The sequence below is a fragment of the Mizuhopecten yessoensis genome, unplaced genomic scaffold (assembly GCF_002113885.1).
Source record: "Mizuhopecten yessoensis strain PY_sf001 unplaced genomic scaffold, ASM211388v2 scaffold6211, whole genome shotgun sequence".
NCBI classification, from domain to species: Eukaryota; Metazoa; Mollusca; class Bivalvia; order Pectinida; family Pectinidae; genus Mizuhopecten; species Mizuhopecten yessoensis.
Window position 1 is genome coordinate 138,223 of NW_018406436.1, and position 25,484 is coordinate 163,706.

General features: G+C 34.3%; 1 protein-coding gene, 1 long non-coding RNA gene and 1 other non-coding gene across 10 annotated transcripts in view; 2 read left to right on the top strand and 1 right to left on the bottom strand.

Moving 5' to 3' along the window:
- LOC110451812 (cubilin-like) overlaps positions 1-21,420 on the bottom strand; it is a 54,056-nt gene extending 32,636 nt beyond the window's left edge. The window contains exon 1 of one of the 6 annotated variants that reach the window (XM_021499998.1): positions 21,216-21,420. The gene's annotated coding sequence lies outside the window, so the exon portion shown is untranslated. Of the gene's footprint in view, positions 1-8,740; positions 8,798-9,111; positions 9,283-9,356; positions 9,378-12,649; positions 12,672-21,215 lie in introns of those variants that run through there. The other 5 variants (XM_021499999.1, XM_021500003.1, XM_021499997.1 and 2 more) reach the window with 5 other exon arrangements.
- Trnag-ucc lies at positions 2,675-2,746 on the top strand. The gene has a single exon. It is a non-coding gene; the product is annotated as a tRNA-Gly (tRNA).
- A 3,707-nt stretch (positions 21,421-25,127) lies between the features above and the next one.
- LOC110451836 overlaps positions 25,128-25,484 on the top strand; it is a 10,994-nt gene continuing 10,637 nt past the window's right edge. For all 3 annotated transcript variants that reach the window (XR_002463111.1, XR_002463109.1, XR_002463110.1), the window contains exon 1: positions 25,128-25,166. This is a non-coding gene — a long non-coding RNA (uncharacterized LOC110451836). The remainder of the gene's footprint in view (positions 25,167-25,484) is intronic.

The following is a 25,484-nucleotide window of genomic DNA, read 5'->3' on the forward strand; positions in this document are numbered from 1 at the left end:
GGGGGGGGATATGTCTTAACCTTTCTTTCCTCTTTATCCTTCCTTTTATTGCGACGTCCTCTAAGGCTCCTCTTATATAGTGCCTTCATCAACCATGAGCTCGTGTCTCTGGAGTTATTAGTGCGATTTTGAAAAAAATAGTTGTATAGATATTTAAAAAAGACCATAATTACACAGAGTTATCATTGTAACCAGATGAAGATAATGTTAAACAATCGTGCTAGGATAAAAGATAAAAAGGAATCTAGTTAATGAAAAACCCTGTTCTATTTATAGCAATACAATTTTGATATCCATGCCGATGGTACCCAACACAGCAACAACCCCCCAAAAGGACTTTGGTATATCCTGGCATGGGGACAGAACCCAATGCTTTCCTCAGCTTGGCGAACATTCAAGTTAGAAGAAGAGGTAAATATATAGATCAAGTAGGTGAATGCTTTCCTCAATCCACGACCTGCAGGGGTGTCATTCAGGGCCATACAGGACTTTGAAAATGGACACTCACAAAAATGAATACACCAAACTAAAAGAACATTGTTAAAATATGTATACATACATCAATAGCAAAGGGAATTGAGTTGTAAAATATATACTGTTTTATAGTAAAAATCAACTGAGTTCAAATAATGTTATATCAATTGCCCAGAAACTGTATTAAATAATCTGAATTACTCTAAAATACGTATGCCAAAAGACACAATATCTTGATTTGCTTTTTTTCTCATTTTTGATTTTATTCTTTTTTATTTTACATAACACATCATATTTCAGTCTCACATTCTTAATTTTCACACAAGTTTTTTGTTTGTCTTTACATTTTTTTAACATTCTCATATTATTACATCGATTTGGGAACCAATGCAGAAAAACAATTATTTTCTTGATAAGTTTGAAACAAGATACATAGAAAAATATTGTATGCATTGAAGTTGAGAAGCAAACAAATTCAAAAAAAACCCCAAAAAAACCCCCAACCCAGTTTGACTATTTTCACATGCTGAAACCCGGATATTACGTGTTACGTACCATTGTACTGTTTTAGAAGAAGATATATGAAAGAAAAGAGTAATAAAGAAAGAGAGGGACAAGAAAGAAAAGGAAGGCTGGAGAGGTGTCGAAGGATTTGACAAGGGCTTATTGTTCAATATTGTGTACATTTTTGTTCATACGCTACTTTAAACAGGAATTACATTGGTACTATATTATCATAACTAATTTACATTTCAGTTATATGACCTGCAGTAATCTTTCCCATTTTTTCCATTCCCTTTTAAAATTAGTGAGATAATTTTCACCATTACCTACAGCAATGTATTTTTGACTATTGTAAATATCTTTAATTAAGTTTTTCAAAGCTAAAACTGATAGACCTGTTTGCAGACATATAGCCTTATAAATATATAGTTTAATGATAAGAAGTACTAAATTATCAACACATCTAGCAATGATTCAAAATCTGTTAAAAACACTTGTACTTTTTTACATTCCCATAATGCATGAATTATAGTTTCTGTGTCAGTTTTACAATGAAAACATTATGGACTATTAACAAGACCTTATTTTATAAAGATATGAATAAGTAGTTAAAATATGTTGATTGATTCTAAATTGAAGCCACTGTAATTTTGTGTTTTCACTAATTTTGAAGGGAATGGTATAGATTTTCTTCCATATCTCTGTGTTAAATTCAAACATTTCCTCCCACTTCTTTCTACCGGTAGATTATTATTTTGGCATAGAACATGGTAAAAGTCTTTAGTTCCTTTTTTGTGTTTAAGAAAAAATTCCAAATTAATTGGGATATATGGATAATCTACATTCAAGTAAGAAACATCCTCCTGTGAAATGGATTTCTTTATGGAATTAATGACACCTTAATAAGTTAGAAAATTTGTATGAATGTCAAATTTCTCTGTAAACTCTTGATGGCTGTAAAACAATTTATTTCATCTTTCTTTAATAAGGTCATAAACTATTGTTACCCCTTTCCTATACCATTCCCTTTTAAATATACTCTTGTTTTGTATTTTTATTGATTTATTATACCAAATGGGTGATTTGAGAATATTAACCTTTTTGTTTACAAAATTTACAACTTTTTCAGCTACATGTAGCTTGCACCAATTTAATATCACATCTTTCCAAAATAAATTTGTACAACTCTTCTGGCATTTTAGCATATACTCAGTACCAGAATATGCTATAATATTTCTATTTCTATATAACTTAAAAAAATATGCCACTTTCCTTCTGTTGTATATAGTCTCCTAATCCAGGTTAATTTTAAAGATTCTATAAATGATTGTAAATGTAGCATTTTGAGTCCCCCTTCCAGATAATTCTTAATAACAATGTCTCTTTTTATTTTATCTGATTTGCTGTTCCATAAAAAATTATAAAGTTCAGTATTCAGTTTTTTAATAAAGCATTCTTCTGGATTTGGTAAAGAAATAAAAAGATGATCAAACTGTGATATAAGAAGGGACTTTATTATATTAATTTTTCCTATTGGTGTTAAAATCCTTCTATTCCATATTTTAATTAATGCCTAGAGTTTTACTAATGTTTTATCATAGTTTAGTTTTGGAATTTGGTGCAAGTCCACATTAAATTCAATGCCTTAAACTGTAAATCTTGTAATTCCCCATTGTAAGTTCCACTTTGGAAAGTAGGCGGATTGGTCGAGTGGTTAACACTCCGGCCTTCCAAGCAGGCGGCCGGGGTTCGATCCCCTAAGTCGCCGTACGCATGGAATATTAGAGAAAGTGTTTTTCTCCTGCCCCCACAGGTGGAGTATAAAATGGTCTGGGGTGGGTGTTGCGGTATCTGTGCTGTAGCATTCAAGTGAGGTGGCACAATAAATGATACCGTTGGAAGCACGGTTCCACTACAAACAGAACACAATACATTACCAGCACACACGCAGGCATACACACATAGGGAGATTATAGCCAGGTGGCATAGGACTAGTAGTTAGCGCCTGATAAGGCAGCTCCTGCGAATTCCTCAATATTGTATTGATTAACATGTATGGTAATTGTATTGACTGTAAAACATTATAAATATATGTACTGTAAAGCGCTTTAGAGTGGCTTATGTTAGCTAGATAGGGCGCTATATCAAATGTTGTATATTATTATTTATTTATTATCATTACTATATTTTTTACTGCCAATCCAAACAACTTGTGTTTTACTTTTATTTACTTTTATTCCAGATTCTTTTGCAAAACTGTTTAATTCATTAAATCATTCTTTCATAGATCTTTTTGTACCATCTAATATAATTGAGGTATCATTTGCATACTGAGAGAATAAAATATTAACATTATCTACATTAATACCTTTAATATTCTTATTAAGTCTAAATTTTATAGCAAGTACTTCTACACATAGACTAAATATATAAGGTGCGATTGGATCGCCCTGCTGACAGCCCCTTTTTATTTCGAAAAAACTTGAAAGATTTCCTCCCTGATTAATAGAAGAGATTGCATTAGTATGTAAAATTTGTATCCATCTACATATATCATTCCCAAAATTAAAAATAAAATAAAACTGTGTTTATAAAGTCGCAACTAACAGATCTAGAGTCAAAAGCCTTTTCAAAGTCTATTATTAAAAGCATACCAGGAATTTCATTTTCTATCGCATACTGCATGATATCATAAATTAGCCTTGTATTTTCCCCTATATACCTCCCTGCAATAAAACCAGTCTGATCCCTATTTATTAATTTATCTAAAACTGTTTTTATTCTACCTGCTATTGAACCAGATGCTATTTTATATATTATGTTTAGTAATGAAATTGGCCTCCAATTCTTTGAAAACTGCCTGGGTTTGTCTCCCTTGGGTAGACATGTAATTATGCCCTGTCTTTGAGTTATAGATCATTTTCCATTCATAAATCCGTAATTGATAGACCTTATGATAAAATTACCTAATTTCCCCTAGAAACATTTAAAAAATTCAGCTGTAAAACCATCTGACCCAGGACTTTTATCATTTTTCATATTTTTTAATGTATTTGAGGCTTCGTCTAATGAAATGTTACCCTCTAATAATGATGATTCTGTTTTATCTAGTTTAGGAACATTATTGTTATAGGTATTTAAAAATGCATCTAGATTGACATCTTCAATATGAGTATTACTTGAATATAAATGTTCATAAAATAATTTAACTTTGTTTATACATTATACCAAATATCCGGTCACGACAATAACATCCGGTGACGAGAACGATGTGAAGGACTTTTAGTGGTAGTGTGTATGGTTGATAGTGCGTCAGTTTCCGTTTTTGACTTTATATTAATGTATGTTTATATTATCGTCTTTCTATCACTCAATCTGTTCTTTCCTTTTACTTTCCCATTCTTTGTGTCTCTATGGTGTCATAGGACTGACAAGGTGACATATACAAATTTGATTTTTTTTATGTACATATCATGGAAGAAATAAAGATACTAACAGAAAACTGCCAGGGCCTGTGTGGTAAGGGAAAACGTAAAGATGTATTTTCATATTTAAGAAATAAGAATTATAACATATACTGTATTCAGGACACACATTTTACTGTTGAAATGCGAAATATCATAAGGTCAGAATGGGGATATTCCTGTAACTTCAGTTCATTTAGATCAAATTCAAGAGGGGTTGCAATTTTAATTAATAATAATTTTGAAATGAAGCTGAGGAATGAAAAGAGAGATACAGGAGGGAACTTTATTGCTTTAGATATATAAATAGGAGAAACAGAGGTAACTTTAATAACACTAGTATATGGTCCAAATATAGATAGGCCACACTTTTATGAACATATAGGAGATGCTATTAATGAGAATAACAATGAATATTCTATTGTATGTGATGATTTTAATTTGGTTCTGAATCCTGATTTAGACTATGATCAAAATTATAGACATATAAATAATCCAAAGGCTAGGGATAAGATAATAGAATTAATGGAAGAACTAGATATGATCGACATCTTTAGAGAACAACACCCAAAAATAAGGAGGTACACATGGAGAAAAACTAACCCTATAAAACAAGCTCGTCTTGATTTCTTTTTGATATCTGACAATTTGGTAAGAAATGTACAAAAATGTAACATAGAGACTGGCTATCGATCAGATCATTCCTCACCTTCTATATCATTTAAGTTTAATGAGTTCAAAAAAGGAAAGGGTCTTTGGAAATTTAACAATTCATTATTGCATGACTTAAAATATCTTAATATAATAAATAAGCTTATTTCTAAAGTTAAATTACAGTACGCTCTTCCTGTTTACAATTTTGATAATCTAAATATTATCTCTGACAATGAAATTCAATTTCAAATGAATGATCAACTTTTTTTAGAGACATTATTATTTGAAATTAGGGGCAGAACAATATCGTATTCATCTTACAAGAAAAAGCAGCAAAATATTCAAGAGAAGAATCTTATTGAAGCAATCAATTCTCTAGAAGCCCATGGCAGTATAGATTTTAATCAAGTAGAAGAAAGAATTAGAAAGATTAAGGCAACATAAAATGAAGGGAAATATCATTCGATCAAAAGCTAAATGGGTTGAAGAGGGAGAAAAACCAACAAAACATTTTTTCAATTTAGAAAATAGAAATTTTACTTCGAAAATTATCCCAATGTTAGAAAAAGGAAATGTGGAAATTATTAGAAAACAGGAAGATATTTTAAATGAAGTTAGATTATTTTAAAAGACACAATATCTTAGTTACAAAGCGCTTGCAACATATAAGACGATTTCGCAGATTACAAAGAGACACGGAAACGGAAAAAAAGTACATTGAGTATATTTTATCATGAACACCTCGATAAAAGGAACCAAGGTAAAGAAATGCTGAACTGAAATCTAGGTGGACTTTATTATTACCTTTAAAATCTGTCATTCGTCCCTTTCAAAGAAACTGTATTTCGGGAAAAGTATGATTACAAATGTGTGCTGTTCACGAAACCATTTGTACCTCAGTATTAAATACAGATTTAGATATATACAGGATTTGATATGAGTGTCCATGTCATATTGAAGTTATTAAAAGAGTTCAATAATTTGATATGGCACGAACTTTCAGGCGAGTGTCACATCAAAATATCAAACGATTTTAATAAATTAAATATGACATGAAAATGAATGTAAGATTCTTTTTATCATATAACAATCATGACATGAAAAAACTGCAAACGCAATTATTTGTTATCAGCTGACTCCATAAACATCAACACCAAAGTACTCCGATCATAACATTGTCGTTCCGAGCATGGACAAAGTAGCGCCAGTTTATTTGTTAAATCATGAATAGTTTTCATTGCAATTAGAAAATAACAATGACGAAATGATGATTTTTAAATCAATTAGAATAATAATAAATGTATCATAATATAGAGTAAATAAAAGTAGTACTCGTAGTGGCGTAGGAATATGATCTCACGGTTTTGACCAATCGCAGCATCCTTAGGTTTTGATACACGTGTGTAATACCATATTTATGATATGGCCGTATGACATAGTAAAATGGGTCAGTTATGTGATAAATGGATTTATGTGAAGACAATGCTTTGATACTCATTATGTCTAGTACGTACAATCAATCAAAAGTCTATATAAGTACAGAAAAAGAAATATCTTTATCAGATGGGAAACAAGCGATAGTTACGAATGTAAGAGAACCGATTGGAAAATGAGCAACATCCATCAAAAATAAATACTTTTATTTTTTATGTCGTGTTCCAATCATAAATAGCAATTTTATAAAAGAGGTTTAAAATGTGAAGCGTTTAAAAAAACCACAAGGTTAAGAATGAAATTAAGCGAAGCCATGTGCATAGATAGTGATTTGTAAAAATAACATGAAGTATTAGTATTGACCATAAATATATAAATTTCTTTCTTTTGAATTATAATATTACTCTATCGCATAAAAATTAATATGGCGTATAAAAATGGTATGATACTCCCGTATGTAGATAAACATGGTATAACACCTTTGTAAACAGACAAATAATGTATCGCTCCCTCGTAATACAGTAAAACGTACAATTTCAACGCATAGAGTAAACATGTTTGCATCCCTCGTATGCAGAATTGCTCACCGGCCATGTATACATAAAATATGGTTTGGCTCCCTCTGATTTAGTTTAATTTTGGTTTATATTGAGTTTAGCATCCTATTAACAGCAGAGGTCATTAAGGACGTGCCTGTTTGTGTTGCATATATGTATACATGTATGTATGAGTGCTGGAGTGGTGGAGGCGGTATGCTGGATACTTTCATTTCTGAGATTGCGCGGATTTGGAGCCAACTTTTCAGTCCTAACTCACTGAAAGATTAATCTAATACATACTCATAGGACTGCATCTTGACAGTTTGGAAAAAGATACAAAAGATACCATGCTGATGGCACGCAAATGTGGTATGGCTCACTCGTTTACAGACAACGTGTAGCAGCCAGGTCCACAGTACACACAGCATTGGAAAGAGTATGACAAAACAAAAACAAATTGCTGTTTAGTATAGTGTATCATTGGTGTCGGCAATTTCTTTGATATAATTTCAATAAAAGTTACCTACAGCTTCTCCATTCATCCATATCATTCATTTCAACGTTGACAAAACAAGAAAATTAGTTTCAGGATATATTACCTTGTTATGCATAAAATTGTAATGTTAATAAATATATGAAGATCGACTACAAGCTTGCCATACATTTGCTTGTGTTGTTGTACTTCAAAATGAAGTTAATATTTGTATTTGTAAACTATAATGATGTTGTTTCACGTCACAGAAAAAGTAATAATTTGAGTTTTGACAAAATCTCATGCAGTACAAGTTTATGTGAAGATTTAAACATGCCTAGGTCTATCAATGTGCAAAATACAGCTTTGCAAATGTAAAGTTAAACATCTGTGCATAGATTTCTATAACATTATTCGATGGAGTGTCATGACAAAAGAATGAACTACCCTGACTAATACTGTAAGGTTATGTCGAGAGATTCGACAATATACATTATTGACCAGATACTAGACGTTATATTTAGCATGATGAATGAGACCATACTAGCGGAAAAGGCCATTCCACAGGTAGATCTATTATACCAGGTGGGACACTGGACCTGACTAATACACCAGACGTAAACACCGTACACGGTACAACAAACTAACAAAATGAGACATATCAACGAAACAAAACCATTATGTTCAATGAGAACCCTCCTGCGTGAGGACACCATATTGTTCAGGGGCTGACTCCAGGGCTCCCCAACTCTGGCATCCCCTATCAAAATATTTATATATGTATATATGTATCTGCTTGAAGCAGTATATGTATATACATATTTATGAAAAAATGTCTGGGGGAATAAAATATTTGTTCAAAAAAAGTTAAAAATAGCTAAGAAGTACGCTATAGCATATGATTTAGTGTCATTTCATAACAAAAACCGCATAAACTCTATACACATGACTATGAGTCAACAGCGTGTCACATAATATAATGAAAACTGAACAACACACTTCAAAAAGTCTACCGTGATCACGCATTGATACTGGTATTTAAAAGACAGACCACTTGATACAATGTACCCAAATGCATACTGTTCAACAATTTTGTCGCCGCCCATCAATAGGCTACATAGCGGACCACAAAAATCTACACCAGAACTAAACTATTATCAATTTTCGATTGATTGCATGCTATACATAGACACACTTACCTGTGTGCATGTGTATACGTTATGCATGTAGAAACCACACCTTCCCCCTGACACGTTTTCTATACGTCCTATTTTAGGTAACTTACACTATATAGTGTATGTGCGTCCGTCCTTGGATCCCTTTCTACCGTCCTAACACCACGATATACAGACTGAATCTTACAAAAAATAATACGTAATCATTTAAAATTGTAGACAAGTTACAAATCGCAATATATATAATGAATATGTTATGGTATGTGACATCTATTTGTGATTCCGAGTGATTTGACGGTGGCTTTATCAAGCGGTAGTGGCCGAGACAATTGTTATACGCAATTATATTAAACACTGATTTTTTACTGAGTAATGTAACAGTTAAGTTTACTTACATGTACCTTTCAGAAACGGACTTCCCGGGTGTCAAACATATCCGTTCTACTCAAATCACATTTACGAAGTAAACTCGTCCAAGATATAAACCACTCTGAGACGTCATGCACTAGACTGACGTACGGTTATATGTATGGCGGATGGGTTTCATGTAACAAACAAAATACCTTTATATAACATTCTTCGTTGTATATATATATACACGTCTGGCCTGGTGTAGTAATTGATCTCGATAAAGACTCACCCCATCAAAAGTCAATCAGAGACTACCATACTGACTCGGGACAGCAGATGTAAGATAGGTATGGCAAAAACTCATTCTCTCTATAATGTGGTCGGACAGATAGATAATCGACCAAATTATGGTTTATTTAGTTATTTACGAGTTTTTAATTTTTAATTTTCATATCTTATAGTGTTCATCCAGCTTGGTGATTAAAGCATGACCTACCAAAGTTTGGATGATATTTACATAACGTTTAACATATAAACACACGAATTTATTATTATTATTAAAATCTTAACGGCCCATTTAAGAGGCCATTGGGGCCGATAAAAGGTAGATAAAACAGGTTTAAGGAAAAGAAATCAAACTAACGAAAAGTCAACGTGAACAGTGTATATGATTGTCTATGCCGCTTTGAACAGACAAACAGTGTTTAGTTAGGTTGAACAGACAAACAGTGTTTAGTTAGGTCGAAAAGTAGAGACACATACCACATGTTTGTTTTATAAATCACGTGTTGGCTGAACGCCAAAACAGTGACTATAAAGTTGGGAATATGTTTTATAACACTACTTTATTTATCAGTCTCAAACTTAAACTGGGTCTTTTTAAACAGGATATGTTATACTCTATATTCATGAGTTTTATAAATGCTTTTCACGAGTAAAAATAAATATTTAATGTTAATGAAGCATTGAATTCACAGAAACGGAAATCTCCAGTGGCCCCTAAAAATATCCTTATTTTGGGATATTTGTCTGCACCTCTGGTCTGCACCTTAAATCTAAATGTTGCTTTTGTTATTGTGACGTCACACTAAACTACAATTAATAGTGAAAACATCATGTTATATTCTATTTAACCAATGAAATATTATTGAATTATTCATTTAATTGAAATGCTATATGCTGAGGACTCACCCCACGGGTAAATATATTTTGACGTTCTAAAACACATTTATTCCTTTTTTAACAAACAGAAATGTGTTAATTTCAGAGAAAACTAGGGCGTCTACTGATGTATAAAAATGTACCTCAATAAGAAATAAAATGTCAACCTATTCAGTTTATCACAAAACATACACATTATATGTTAAACAATGCGTCTATTTTTATTTTACAAGTCGTTGGAATGACCTGGTATCTATGGTATCATATTGTTCTGGTCCAGATAGGTGAGGTTGCGTTACAATAGTACGGCTGTTTGGGATACTAGCTGCCGTCATGTTATTTGAATTTATTACAGCTTTCACAGGATGCGCGGTGGCCAACCGTCATTTTAATACTTTTTGCATTAATTCATTAAGTAGAATAAAATATATTGTAAAAACACATTTTTTATCTTTATGAGTGCAACGATACTCCTTTATTATTTAGGACTTAAACGACCCAATCTCTTTAACGCAGCATAAGCCGAAACAATAAAACAAAATTCTTCTTCCTCTGTCAAATGGCACGTTCAATAACTTATCTTGTCGCAAATAGCAATAGATGTTTTGGTCTTCTCAATAATCTCATCATTAAGATACATTCCCAATAATTCTTTATATACAATCACAGCAAATATTTCTTATTTAAAATGACAGGCTAATATCTTATGGACGGTCATATCTTGACGTTAATACGACTGCTTGTTTAATGCCAGGCTAGTAAATACCGCTACAAGTTCTATCAACAAGAGGCCCATGGGCCTTAACGGTCACCTGATATATTTATACAGAGAGTTGATTTTGTTTTAAACACGAACAGAAATATTATTCAAAGTGACAAAAAAACAATAAAACCACCTTATTCCATATCGAGCATACAGATTTAAGACTAAAAAGGATTTGAAACTAGCACCTCTTATTCTAAACAAGGAAAATGAAGAAATTTTAGCACACTGACTCCTTTGGGCCCCACCCTATAGCCCTTGGGGGTTGGGCTGGCTCAAAATTTTCATAGTATCAAACTGTCAACTCAGAGTTATAATTCCAATCAAGTTATTAACATGTAATATTCAAAGTGTCATTTGCCATTATAAACCATAATAAATTTTGCCCCCCCCCCATTCCTTCCCCAGGGGGTAAACGTGAGACCCTAGGGTCATAAACCTTAAGACCCTTCCATCTATGAAGAGTGTTTGATTCTACCATATCTGGGTCTTTGAGAAGAAGAGTTTAGAAATTTAAGTCAATTCGACCCTTTTTGGCCACACCCATTAGCCCCCGGGGTTCAGACAGGGCTCATATGTGCATACCATCAAACTGCTACCCAATACTGATAACGTTAACCTAGATTGAATTACTTCCAATGGAAATTAAACAAATGTTGGTCCAAAATGTGATTTCCCTATATAAACTATAGTAAAGTTTACCCCCTCCCCAGGGGGAAACGTGAGACCACAGGGTCAAGAAATTCACAATTTTGGTAAAGCACCTTAAGACCCTTTCATCTATGAGGAGTATTTGATTTTTTTCCATATCTGGATCTTTGAGAAGAAGATTTTTGAATTTCAGTCCATTCGACCCTTTTTGGCTCCACCTATCAGCCACGGGTGCCAGTCAGGGCTGATATGTGCATACCATCAAACTGCTATCCAATACTGATAATGCTAACCCAAATTGAATTAATTCCAATGGAAATTAAACAAATGTTGGTCCAAAATGTGATTTCCCTATATAAACTATAGTAAAGTTTACCCCCTCCCCAGGGGGAAACGTGAGACCCTAGGGTCATGAAATTCACAATTTTGGTTAAGCACCTTAAGACCCTTTCATCTATGTAGAGTATTTGATTCTACCATATCTTGGTCTTCAGAAGAAGTCTTTGAAATTTCAGTCAATTCGGCCCTTTTTGGCCCCGCCCTTCAGGCCCCTGGAGGCTGGGGACTAAACCGGCCACTCTTTTTGTAGACCTTTGGCCATGGAAGGTTTCTGCAAAATTTCATTGAAATTGGTTCAGGGGTTTTGGAGAAGAAGTCGAAAATGTAAATTGTTTACGGACGCACGACGGACGACGGACGACAAAATGCGATCGCAATAGGTCACCTGAGACAAAGTCTCAGGTGACCTAAAATTGAAATATGATGATACAAGTATGCGTGGTAGCAAAGCAACAGGAGGTTTCCGAAATCGTAAAAGCATTTTTGCTCAGATCCCGTCTACTCGTTGATATACATGATACTGATATCAAATTTTAATACATTATCTTGTCTTTAATATTCTACATGAAATAATTCTACATTTAGATACGTGATGTCAGATACAAGACATGCCTCCAGCTCCCATACACGCAACCAAAATGACCTCAAAAAAACCAAACCAAACTTACGAATTTCCATTTTGTTGTTTAATCCTCGGCAACTGCTATCTATTAATGCAAACAAAAAAACCCTTTGTTAGGGTAGGTTTTTTCCATTTATCTATATTTGTTTAAATCAGATATCACCAATGGTATGCTTCAGTAATGGATGTTTAAGCAAATGTTATTATGGTCCTATAACACACATTGCTGTTGATGACAAACTTAATAAAGCCCGGTAGGGTAAGTTCGACAGCAATAGAAATGTGTGTTATAGGACCAACACAATATTTGCTAAAATATTTTTTATTTATAGTTACATTTGATAGAGTAATTATGCTTTATGTAGTTATTTCGAACAGTTTTTTAACCGCAAATCTAGTGTTGACAACAATGAAATTGATGACGTCACAATAGAGGTTTATTACGTTACAATAGCAAATATTGTTATAGTCTCACAACAGCATTTGCCTTCGCAATGCATCACAATGGAAGGATGCAGAGCAAATGTAAATATAGCTATATACTGCCTATTAAGATAAATATTTGCAGAGAAGGCGTACCAATATATAAATCCAATTGGAGACCTGATTCTAGATTTCCTAGAAGGACGAAACAGCTGTATTATACAGTTTAAATATTTTTTGGAGTTCTGACGGAATGATGTACTGTAACTTCGATTTCAGTAAAGTAAAGTCAGCATTAGTTTCGCGCCATCGCTCGGAGGTAAATACACCAACATACCCTGTCTACGGCATACATATACACGTGCAAGCATACATAACACACATGGAGGCACGCCTTTAAATGGCCTTAGCCGTTGATAGTACCTTAAACCCATACAATCAATCAATCTTTCAACTCGAGGAAAAAGTTGATATTATTTGACAGATATCCTTGTACCTCGACGGGTGTTGTGCTATGATGTAATATATATCCTGACCATTATGAAACTTCATACGTGTGCACTGACAACGTGTCGATCAGTTATTATGCAGAATTTGGTACAGGTTTTTGAAATCAAACCCGAGGCTAATCCGCTTATTGGAAATAACAGTATTTCTTTTAAATAAAGATGTGTCAATACAAACTAGGTAAGCCCTGAAAATGAGTAAGATGAATAAACTGCCAATACTTAAAGTTATTAAACATTCAGACTGAGATTTCAGGAACTAGACATGATAATCTAACAAGAATGTAGTAAATGCATCTGACGTCATTTGATCAAATCATAAACAGATACCATTTAGAACGAGTTAATCTAGCCACATTTCAATTATACCGAAATTGAGGCCAGACACACTTCTCATGCATGCAAGGTCTGTTAATTTTGATGAATGACATGTATAAAGGCCAGGGTACGTATACAAACTGAGTTATAATCCTAATACCAGTAATACAGTGTGATAGGTCACTATATTTACCTGTACACCTATTGATAATCAATATAATTGTCGTTTTCATTCACTTCGAATTCAAAAACGGCATTTATTTTTATTTTTGAACTATTCCACTAATTTTGTGTTGTACTTTATGCCGGAGCATATCACAATATTTTCCAGTAGATTTTAACAATAGTGCGCTGAACTTTCACCTTTTTAGAAGATTTGTTTGCCGAGCCTCGGGGCTCTAAATAAATTGTGTATTCAGACTTCATACCTAAGAATTAAAAACTGATATAGCGAGTGCAGTGTGCTGGAGGTAGTATGTTTGTGTATTTGCTTCAGTGTAATAGCGCGGATATGATGTCGATTTTAGAGTATTTCCCCACTAAAATATTATGGCGAAAGCACCAAACACAGTATTCCACCTGGTCACGTTGCAATGTAAATGAAGACATCGAAATGGTTTAAGAAGTAGAGAGACGATATCATGATGTTGCAATGGAGACAGCAGACCATTGTTGGAAGAAGACGCCAGATTCATTCTGTCTGCGCACCTGCAGTAGCATCTAAATATCTGCGTATGTGAATCAAAGCCTGCATAATTAGACATGCATCCTACTGACATAATTCAACAACAAAAGATGACGATCTTTCGATAACAAGTCACAGTTTTAAATGCAGTCTAGTTTACAATTAAATACGAAGCTTAACGTGAACTTTATGTATCATTGAAAAATGTCTTAGATATACAAGTAACTTTTTCTGCAATTTCGTTAAAATAGAAACCACTCGGTCCGTTGTAGTGACTACAATAAAGCGCAAGTTCTCATTCATAGTTCCAGTTTTATTACACAGGTACTGAATAAGTAGGTAAATAATGCATGCGATAACCGTTGAACACCATACAGACTTGTAATAAAGCAAGCCATGTATTGTAAATGTACAATATCCTTATAAGAGCAACTAAAACGACGAAGGACTGGCTGGTCATATTATTTATGAAGATTTAAACAGTTTCTTTCAACACGCTTACACGCTTTGCGCTCCTGATAATATTCTCACAGACCTGAAAGATTGGTTTTGGTTTTATATTGTTTAACGCCCTAATTACTGCTATCTAACTCTCATTATGTAATTATCAGACTGTATACAGACACGGGGTTAATGAGAGTAAGATAAGCTTTATAAATCGCCCATCGCGAGTATTTTTTTTTACTTTTATATTGTGAATACAGAAATATAAAATACAAAATTCCTGATTGCGGCCAATACTTCGGATTGCCATGAATTATCAGGTCACAATGGTAGATAATGTCACAAAGCTTAGTTGCATGACGTTAACATTAAAAGATTGGCCAATGCGATCATATACAGGGTGTTACCCACTTGTGTTTAACCGAACATGCTAACCGGCACCTAGAGGGTTTATCCAATGAGACGGAAGAGAGTAAACACACAGTGGCTGTGGTAGAATACAAGGTGACGGCTATTTACCATTTGGTTAACACGTTGACTGACAAATTCATTCACAGCAGATTAATCATTTAATCGCACACAACAACTATATAGGTATTCTGACATAATTTGTCAATTAAATAAATATTTACATGTTCAATGTTTACCAACGTTGTACAGTGTAATAACTTTTTGGTATCAGATTGGAGGTTTTGCTTTCCGATACACCGCGGGAGTTAGTCGAGCATACTTGGGAGTGAATAATTACACAGGGAAGCTAAGGTTCTAGAAGTATACGTTTGTAAGAGAATGCTTGGTTGACTTGAATAAGAATAAATGTTTATATTCTGAATGGAATCATAACTTCTGTGTTGTCAATACACTTCGACTTGGAAGCAATTTGCTCATTTTCGCCATACCTGTAAATTGCCTACGTCTTTCTGAGCCGATGCGCATTGGTGTTACAGCTGCAAAAACAACCTCTAGTTTTACTCGAAGTAAAAATGGTGCGACCTTATGTAAACAATAAAACATGACAATGTAGCAGAGTCCATGGATGTATGCAAAAACCAGTGTTGTCTTATATTTCCGTTACCAATACAGATGACACTAATTATGTTTCGCGGATACATGTTCCTCCGCCATGTCCTTTACTTATTATTTATTGATACCGTGAACGATATGATTTCAAAACTACAATTTATCAATTTTGATGAATTGTATTTTTGTCCTTATGCCTTTCTTCCTGTTTCTTGCTGTTTTGAAATGTACGATGCAAGGTTGGTAATTTTCCGAGCCAAGTTTTTTCTTGGATACATGAATGATCTAAACGTAATGGTAATTTAAGGTTGGTTAAGGATGGTAAAGTTGAATGTCCTTCCAATAGCTAATGTCATACAAGAACTGTGTTGAGGATTACATTAAAGTACTTGCACACTGAAAAAAACACATCTGGATACGACGGGAAAGCAAAATTAAGAGGCCAAATTGACATGTATCGCTCACCTTGATATTTGAAAAAAAAACATGGCAATATTCTTATTAAAGTAATATGGCAAATAACACCCCTGGGATAGGACCAGTCCCCGGGGTAAGCCTTTGTGGCCATTGTGTACCCGATTCTTCAAACCCATCTATTGTGTTCATTGTTATAGAATAGGGATTTTAAATGTTCCTATATTATAACTCGGAAACTAAGTCTCCTCACAACGTAGCAGACACAATGCCGGACTCTGGTAGCATGAGTGGGTGTGTCTCTTTATGACAACAATTGTATACATAGTTACATGTATGAGGTGGGGATCTCGACTTATTCGAAGCTGTATTTATTTATTTATTGAGGTCTTAAAGGCCAATCAACACAGGAGAGGTCTTACTAAAAGATAAAATATTCAAAATGTAAACATGAAGAGCAAACGTGGCTATGGTAAAATAGATCTTTTTGAACAATTTTCAGGTAGATAAGAATTGATGTGATATTCGCCGTTTTGAAAAGAGATTTGAGATTTGTAAATTACTATAAAAAAATGTTTTATGTTGGCCGAAGGTCAACAACCCATAGCATATATATATGTACCATAAACCCATACAATCAATCAATCCTTCAACTCGAGGAAAAAGTTGATATTATTAGACAGATATCCTTGTACCTCAACGGGTGTTGTGCTATGATGTAAGATATATCCTGACCATTATGAAACTTCATACGTGTGCACCGATTACGTGTCGATCAGTTATTATGCAGAATTTGGTACAGGTTTTTGAAATCAAACCCGAGACTAATCTGCTTAATGGAAATAACAGTATTTCTTTTAAATAAAGATGTGTCAATACAAACTAGGTAAGCCCTGAAAATGAGTAAGATGAATAAACTGCCAAAACTTAAAGTTATTAAACATTCAGACTGAGATTTCTGGAACTAGACATGATAATCTAACAAGAATGTAGTAAATGCATCTGACGGCATTTGATCAAATAATAAAGAGATACCATTTAGAACGAGTTAATCTAGCCACATTTCAATTATACCGAAATTGAGGCCAGACGCACTTCTCATGCATGCAAGGTCTGTTAATTTTGATGGATGAATGACATGTATAAAGGCCAGGGTACGTATACAAACTGAGTTATAATCCCAATACCAGTAATACAGTGTGATAGGTCACTATATCAACCTCTACACCTATTGATCATCAATATAATTGTCGTTTTCATTCACTTCGAATTCAAAAACGGCATTTTATTTTTGAACTATTCCACTAATTTTGTGTTGTACTTTATGCCGGAGCATATCCCAATATTTTCAAGTAGATTTTAACAATGGTAGCGCTGAACTTTCACCTTTTTAGAAGATTTGTTTGCCGAGCCTCGGGGCTCTAAATAAATTGTGTATTCAGACTTCATACCTAAGAATTGAAAACTGATATCGCGAGTGCAGTGTGCTGGAGGTAGTATGTTTGTGCATTTCCCTCAGTGTAATAGCGCGGATATGATGTCGAGTATTTCCCCACTAAAATATTATGGCGAAAGCACCAATCACAGTATTCAAACTAGTCACGTTGCAATTCAAATGAAGACATCGAAATGGTTTAAGAAGAAGAGAGACGATATCATGATGTTGCAATGGAGACAGCAGACCATTGTTGGAAGAAGACGCCAGATTCTACTGGGGCCCCCACTCATTCTGTCTGCGCACCTGCAGTAATATCTAAATATCTGCGTATGTGAATCAAAGCCTGCATAATTAGACATGCATCCTGCTGACATATAACAACGACAGAAGATGACGATCTTTCGATAACAAGTCACAGTTTAAATACAATCTAGTTTACAATTAAATACGAAGCTTAACGTGAACTTTATGTATCATTGAAAAATTGTGTAATTTTTTCTGCAATGTCGTTAAAATAGAAACCACTCGGTCCATTGTAGTGACTACAATAAGCGTAAGTTCTCTATTCATAGTTCCAGTTTTATTACACAGGTACTGAATAAGTAGGTAAATAATGCATGCGATAAACGTTGAACACCATACAGACTTGTAATAAAGCAAGCCATGTATTGTAAATGTACAATATCCTTATAAGAGCAACTAAAACGACGAAGGACTGGCTGGTCATATTATTTATGAAGATTTAAACAGTTTCTTTCAACACGCTTACACGCTTTGCGCTCCTGATAATAATCTCACAGACCTGAAAGATTGGTTTTGGTTTTATATTGTTTAACGCCCTAATTACTGCTATCTAACTCTCATTATGTAATTATCAGCCTGTATACAGACACGGGGTTAATGAGAGTAAGACAAGCTTTATAAATCGCCCATCGCGAGTATTTTTTTTTTACTTTCATATTGTGAATACAGAAATACAAAATACAAAATTCCTGATTGCGGCCAATACTTTGGATTGCCATGAATTATCAGGTCACAATGGTAGATAATGTCACAAAGCTTAGTTGCATGACGTTAACATTAAAAGATTGGCCAATGCGATCATATACAGGGTGTTACCCACTTGTGTTTAACCGAACATGCTAACCGGCACCTAGAGGGTTTATCCAATGAGACGGAAGAGAGTAAACACACAGTGGCTGTGGTAGAATACAAGGTGACGGCTGTTTACCATTTGGTTAACATCATTTAATCGCACACAACAACTATATAGGTATTCTGACATAATTAGACAATTAAATAAATATTTACATGTTCAATGTTTACCAACGTTGTACATTTTAATAACTTTTTGGTATCAGATAGGAGGTTTGGCTTTCCGATACACCGCGGGAGTTAGTCGAGCATACTTGGGAGTGAATAATTACACAGGGAAGCTAAGGTTCTAGAAGTATACGTTTGTAAAAGAATGCTTGGTTGACTTGAATAAGAATAAATGTTTATATTCTGAATGGAATCCTAACTTCTGTGTTGTCAATACACTTCGACTTGGAAGCATTTTGCTTACGAAGTTTGCCGTCATTTTCGCCATACTTGTAAATTGCCTACGTCTTTCTGAGCCGATGCGCATTGGTGTTAAAGCTGCAAAAACAACCACTAGTTTTACTCGAAACAAAAATGGTGCGACCTTATGCAAACAATAAAACATAACAATGTAGCAGAGTCCATGGGTGTATGCAAAAATCAGGTTGTCTAATATTTCCGTTACCAATACAGATGACACTAATTATGTTTCGCGGATACATGTTCCGCCACCATGTCCTTTACTTATTATTCTTTGATACCGTGAACGATATGATTTCAAAAATACAATTTATCAATTTTGGTGAATTGTATTTTTGTCCTTATGCCTTTCTTCCTGTTTCTTGCTGTTTTGGAATGTACGATGCAAGGTTGGTAATTTTCCGAGCCAAGCGTTTTCTTGGATACATGAATGATCTAAACGTAATGGTAATTTAAGGTTGGTTAAGGTTGGTAAAGTTGAATGTCTTTCCAATAGCTATGTCATACAAGAACTGTGTTGAGGATTACATTAAAGTACTTGCACACTAAAAAAAAAAAAAACTGGATACGACGGGAAAGCAAAATTTAGAGGCCAAATTGACATGTATCGCTCACCTTGATATTTGAAAAAAATACAAAAAACATGGCAATATTCTTATTAAAGTAATATGGCAAACAACACCCCTGGGATAGGACTAGTCGCCGGGGTAAGCCTTCGTGGCCATTGTGTATCCGATTCTTCAAACCCAGCTATTGTGTTCATTGTTATAGAATAGGGATTTTAAATGTTTCTATATTATAACTCGGAAACTAAGTCTCCTAACAACGTAGCAGACACAATGCCGGACTTTGGTAGCATGAGTGGGTGTGTCTCTTTATGCCCAGCAATTGTATACATAGTTACATGTATGAGGTGGGGATCTCAATTTATTCGAAGATGTATTTATTTATTTATTGAGGTCTTATAGGCCAATCAACACAGGAGAGGTCTTACTAAGAGATAAAATAATCAAAATGTAAAAATGAAGAGCAAACGTGGCTAGGGTAAATTAGATCTTTTTGAACAATTTTCAGGTAGATAAGAATTAATGTGATATTCGCCGTTTTGAAAAGAGATTTGAGATTTGTATAAAAAAATGTTTTATGTTGGCCGAAGGTCAACAACCCATATATCTATAAATATGTACCATCTCCGAGTGGTCAACCTCTAACAATATCCTCGCCAGTATTGACATACATACCCGCTAAACTGAAGTCGATCCACCTGACTGAAAATAACACATACATTCAAAAGATATCTGGAGATAGTGATAGGTCTGGTCTTTTCAATTTCTTTTGAATTTTCTCAACAATTTGATAGGCCTCACCCGCGTGTATCATGAAGCTCAATAAATTATTTAAACTCGCCATTGAAAGGTTCAGTGTCAAATATGTTGAAGGTGAAATGTCAGGTATTTAACACCGCGTTACTTTATTTGATGAAAACTATCTCGATTGTATTTCATTTCATAAATATTTTTGATATGGTTTGAAATTTAAGGTAAAAGGAATTTCAACCATTAACTTTTGTGTGATATACACAACAGTTCTCGAAGTATTCTTTCCATGCGATCAATAAAACCGGTTGTGTTAGAAGATTTTAATCGATGGAAAACTGAAAAGCAAACCATAATAATAAACAGGGATAGAAGAAAACTAGACACAACTATATTAAATGCTTGTATAATATCACATAGAAATAAGTATCATATTAAACCATTAATACACATATATATTACAGATTATGATGATAGCTTTTTACCTTGTTAAGGGGAAAAATCCACACAACAGCTAAGGCCACTAGGTCGGGTGATTAGGCGAACCACCACTGAAGAGGAAAGAGACGGGAACCGAGAAATAAAATAAAATCCAAGTGTTTCATGCTTCAATGTACATGTCCCCTATGCAGGATTCACATAATATACCTCACGTTTCTGAAGGGACCCTAATTTAGTCGCTTCTAAAGTTCATATGAAGGTAGATGGAGTAGGCGGCCTATTATGTCTCATATCCAGTAGTGGTAAGTTAATGTCCATACATCGACTTATAAAACTCCATTGACAATCATGATATGCATTATCTCCGGTAATTGCAAATACATAAATCATATATGAATAAATTTAACATGAAAACTGTAAACCGTGATTCTAATTTATTTACCAAAGGTGAGAAGTAAATATGATTAACCGAAGGTGAGGGATAAATCAGAAAAAAACAGATCGTGTTCTAACTTGTAGAATCATTAGACTGACTAAGTGATATTAAGCAATAACTTTATCAGTTAATGAATTGACAAGAGATGTCGCTAGATATGTTAACGATATTGAGCGAACAATATTCGAAAAGTCAACACAAGTGTGGATACGTTTATGAAAATAAATCTTTTTGGCATGCTACATTAATTTCCAATTGTATAGATGCAATCACTTGTACGTGTCTGATGTCTATCTTTTAACCGAAAAAAAATAATTATGATGTTTCTTGTGACGTCAGGACTATTATCAGGATTTTTCAGGGGCGGATCCTGGGGCCTTCAACGGCACCATGTCAATTGAAAATGTAAACATCAGAAAAAAAGGTTGATTCGATTTGGCGTAAGCATTACATCGGCCTCAATTTGTATCGTTCATGTAGGATAAACAGTAACTCAAAAAGATGTGATTTCGGGTCATATGTCCGTATGATAACCTCCACATCCACAGACCCCAAGGACGTATAACAGGGTAACTGATATTCAAAATCAATCCCCTCCCACACCCCAGTCTTCTTGCGTGCTGACGCTGTAAAAATGAGCAAGATAATACCAAAATGTCAACATAACCATGATTCGAAATAAAAATCGATAATAAGGGCAAAATGTGAACAAAGGACAGATGTGCGCAGATACCCTATTCCGTCTTTTCGTATTGCAGAGTTATCTGCTCTTGTGAGCAGGGATTGATTGTTACGTCATTAGTTTGTGTGAAAAAATTACGTCGTTTTCTCAAAAAATGATGACGTTACTCTCACAGACAAATGACGTAACAATCAATACCTGCTCACAAGAGCAAATAACTCTGCAATACGAAAAGAAGGAATAAAGCGTACAAGAAGAATACGACCAGGACCAGGTGAAAAATTAGCGCATTCTGCACAAAAACATTGCTTATCCAATATACAAACAGAAGTATTGCTTTGGTTGTATTAGGTTTAACATGATATCAACAACAAAGATCAATATACGACGTTCTGCCATGTCTGCAACTCAAGCGTATTTTGGTGTATGTGAAAACATCTTTACTGAATAAATTATTTTTAATGATAAATTTAATCTATATTAGCAGTTCTTAACAAGATAATTACGATCCATAATATCTATAAAACGATTTATTTATTGGTCAGTCCATTTAATGAATATAATTTGAATAGAATAGCGTGAATGTGTTTAGGCATGTATATACTTAAAATGTGTATTATACTCCTTTCTGCTTATCTACACAGGAACCCCTGAAGGTAAGAGATTAAGAAAAGAATTTATTACATTTTTGCCGGTGAAATATCGAATTCTATCAAATTAATAAAACTGATATCTTTCACACTGTGACAAATATCAAAAGTGGTATTTTCACAGTGTGAAAATATCACTTTTTTATATTGACCAATCTTCAAAGGCAACTATTTTTTGATCAGATTCAAATGAAGCGACGGTAGACTAAGTGGTTGTTATGGTAAATGTTTGGTACCCACACTTAAGTATTTATATAAATATTCAATTAATAACATTTTTACAAGCAATCATACCAGAAAATATTAGAAAACGTCGGAATTGCGTTGAGTAACCAATTCAAAATGGCGCGCAGCCTTGTTTTCAAGCGTGACGTCATTATAATATGGCGCTAATTATTACGCTTCTGATTGCCACCGTTTTTTAATGCATTACGTTTTCATGCTTTATGCTTTAAAAATGTTATAAATAGAAAATTTAATGGTATCTTTAGTAATAAGAAATATGTTTCACTCGTGTGGCTTATATTTTGATATTTTTCACTCGTGCTGCGCACTCGTAAAAAACTATCAAAATATTAGCCACACTCGTGAAATAAATTTCTCATTTCTGAAGACACCACTAAATATCCTCTATATACATTGTAACAGCTGTTATCAATTACTTGTGGGAGGCAGCTAATGCTAGCACCCAATGCAGAATTGTTGACTGACGTTTGTACCATCTACCCGATAATTAAAAAAGTGATAAATGACCTAAATCTCCTACACCAATAACAACATTTGGGATATTTATATTTTTTCTTTGCCTTCTAGTGAGGATGGCAATGGGCTCTGTACCTTGACCGAGACATACCAAATGCTTTTACAAAAGTAATTTCAATCCCTTACGCTCAACATGTCAGTCAGTAACTGATAACGACTGTTTAACACGTTGTCGGTATAGTGTGACCTGATGGGATATAGTGCTGGATCCTCCAGCATAGTGTTTTGGTCAGGTAGTACTCGGCATCAGATCTCAGCAGCCACAAGTAGTCCAATACACAAATCTGCTGTGCCTTATTTGTTTATTTGTTTGTTTTGGGTCCAACATCCATGCAACAGCTTCGGTCATTACAGACACAATGGAAAATATAGAGAAGAGAAACGAGAACAGTACGATATAGATCCTAAGTGTTGCATGCAGGGCAGCATATACACAAAATTGGTTGCTTCTGACGCGTCCTGTGCAGAAGTCACAGTAAAAAAATACTGTTTCTACAGGCGGTCCTTCATCAATCACCTGACGCAGTTGGATACAGCTGGCCTATTCCGTCCTTGAACCTGCGCGGACAAACATGGCGTCTCATTAATGTTTGCTTGTTTCTATGTACACTACTGTATATAGGCAAATTGTTTTTAAGTAAACGAGGTTGATGTTGCTGTGTTTGTGTAAATTTTCCCAGGATGGTTTATTGCAAAATAACGATCACTTTAATTTCGAACATATCAGTAATTTCATGTGTTCGATGTCTGTTTGCCGATTACAATAGTTTAAGTGTGTACGACTGATCGGAAAATAAACACTATTAAAGTATTTGTATATGATTTATCCATGGTTAACAGACCATTCAACGTGAATGACATAGTGAAGTTGTATATTCAGGTACTGAATCAAATCACTGGTATTGATCAAACACATGGCGATAGGTTCGGCTAGATTCCTGTCATTATTACATATAGACTGTTGTAACATAATGACTGTTTTGACTGTAAGGGTTTAATTTGAATTTAATGTAATTATTTGAGAAATGTTTGAACAAGATATCTACATAAGATTGGCAATCTGTACACCGTTACGGTGTAATCGGTTCCCATTGTGTTCAATGTGCTTGCATATATACAAATATACCTGTTTAATCTAAAGCGTAATCCAAGCCCTCAAAAGGCAGGGGTGTCAAGTTACAATGTAAAACTATGCAAGCTTTACGAATCCGGCGCTCATTGTTCCTATCCTTATAATAAACAAACAATTCACTAACAATATGCCTACATAGTCTATGACAGATTTTGTATTTTTGTGTAAGGTCCTATCTATGACAGGTGGTGTATTTGTGTGTAAGGTCCTGTTCTATGACAGGTGTTGTATTTGTATGCAAGGTCTTAGTCTATGACAGGTGGTGTATTTGTATGTAAATTCCTAGTCTATGAAAGGTGGTGTATTTGTGTGTAAGGTCCTAGTCTATGACAGGTGGTATATCTATGTGTAAGGTCCTGTTCTATGACAGGTGGTGTATTTGTGTGTTAGATCCTAGTCTATGACAGGTGGTGTATCTGTATGTAAGTTCCTAGTCTATGACAGGTGGTGTATTTGTATGCAAAGTCCAAGTCTATGACAGGTGATGTATCTATGCGTAAGGTCCTAGTCTATGACAGGTGATGTATCTATGCGTAAGGTCCTAGTCTATGACAGATGTTGTTTTTGTGTGTAGAGTCCTAGTCTATGACAGGTGGTGTATTTGTTTGTAAGGTCTTAGTCTAGTACAGGTGGTGTATCTCTTTGTAAGTT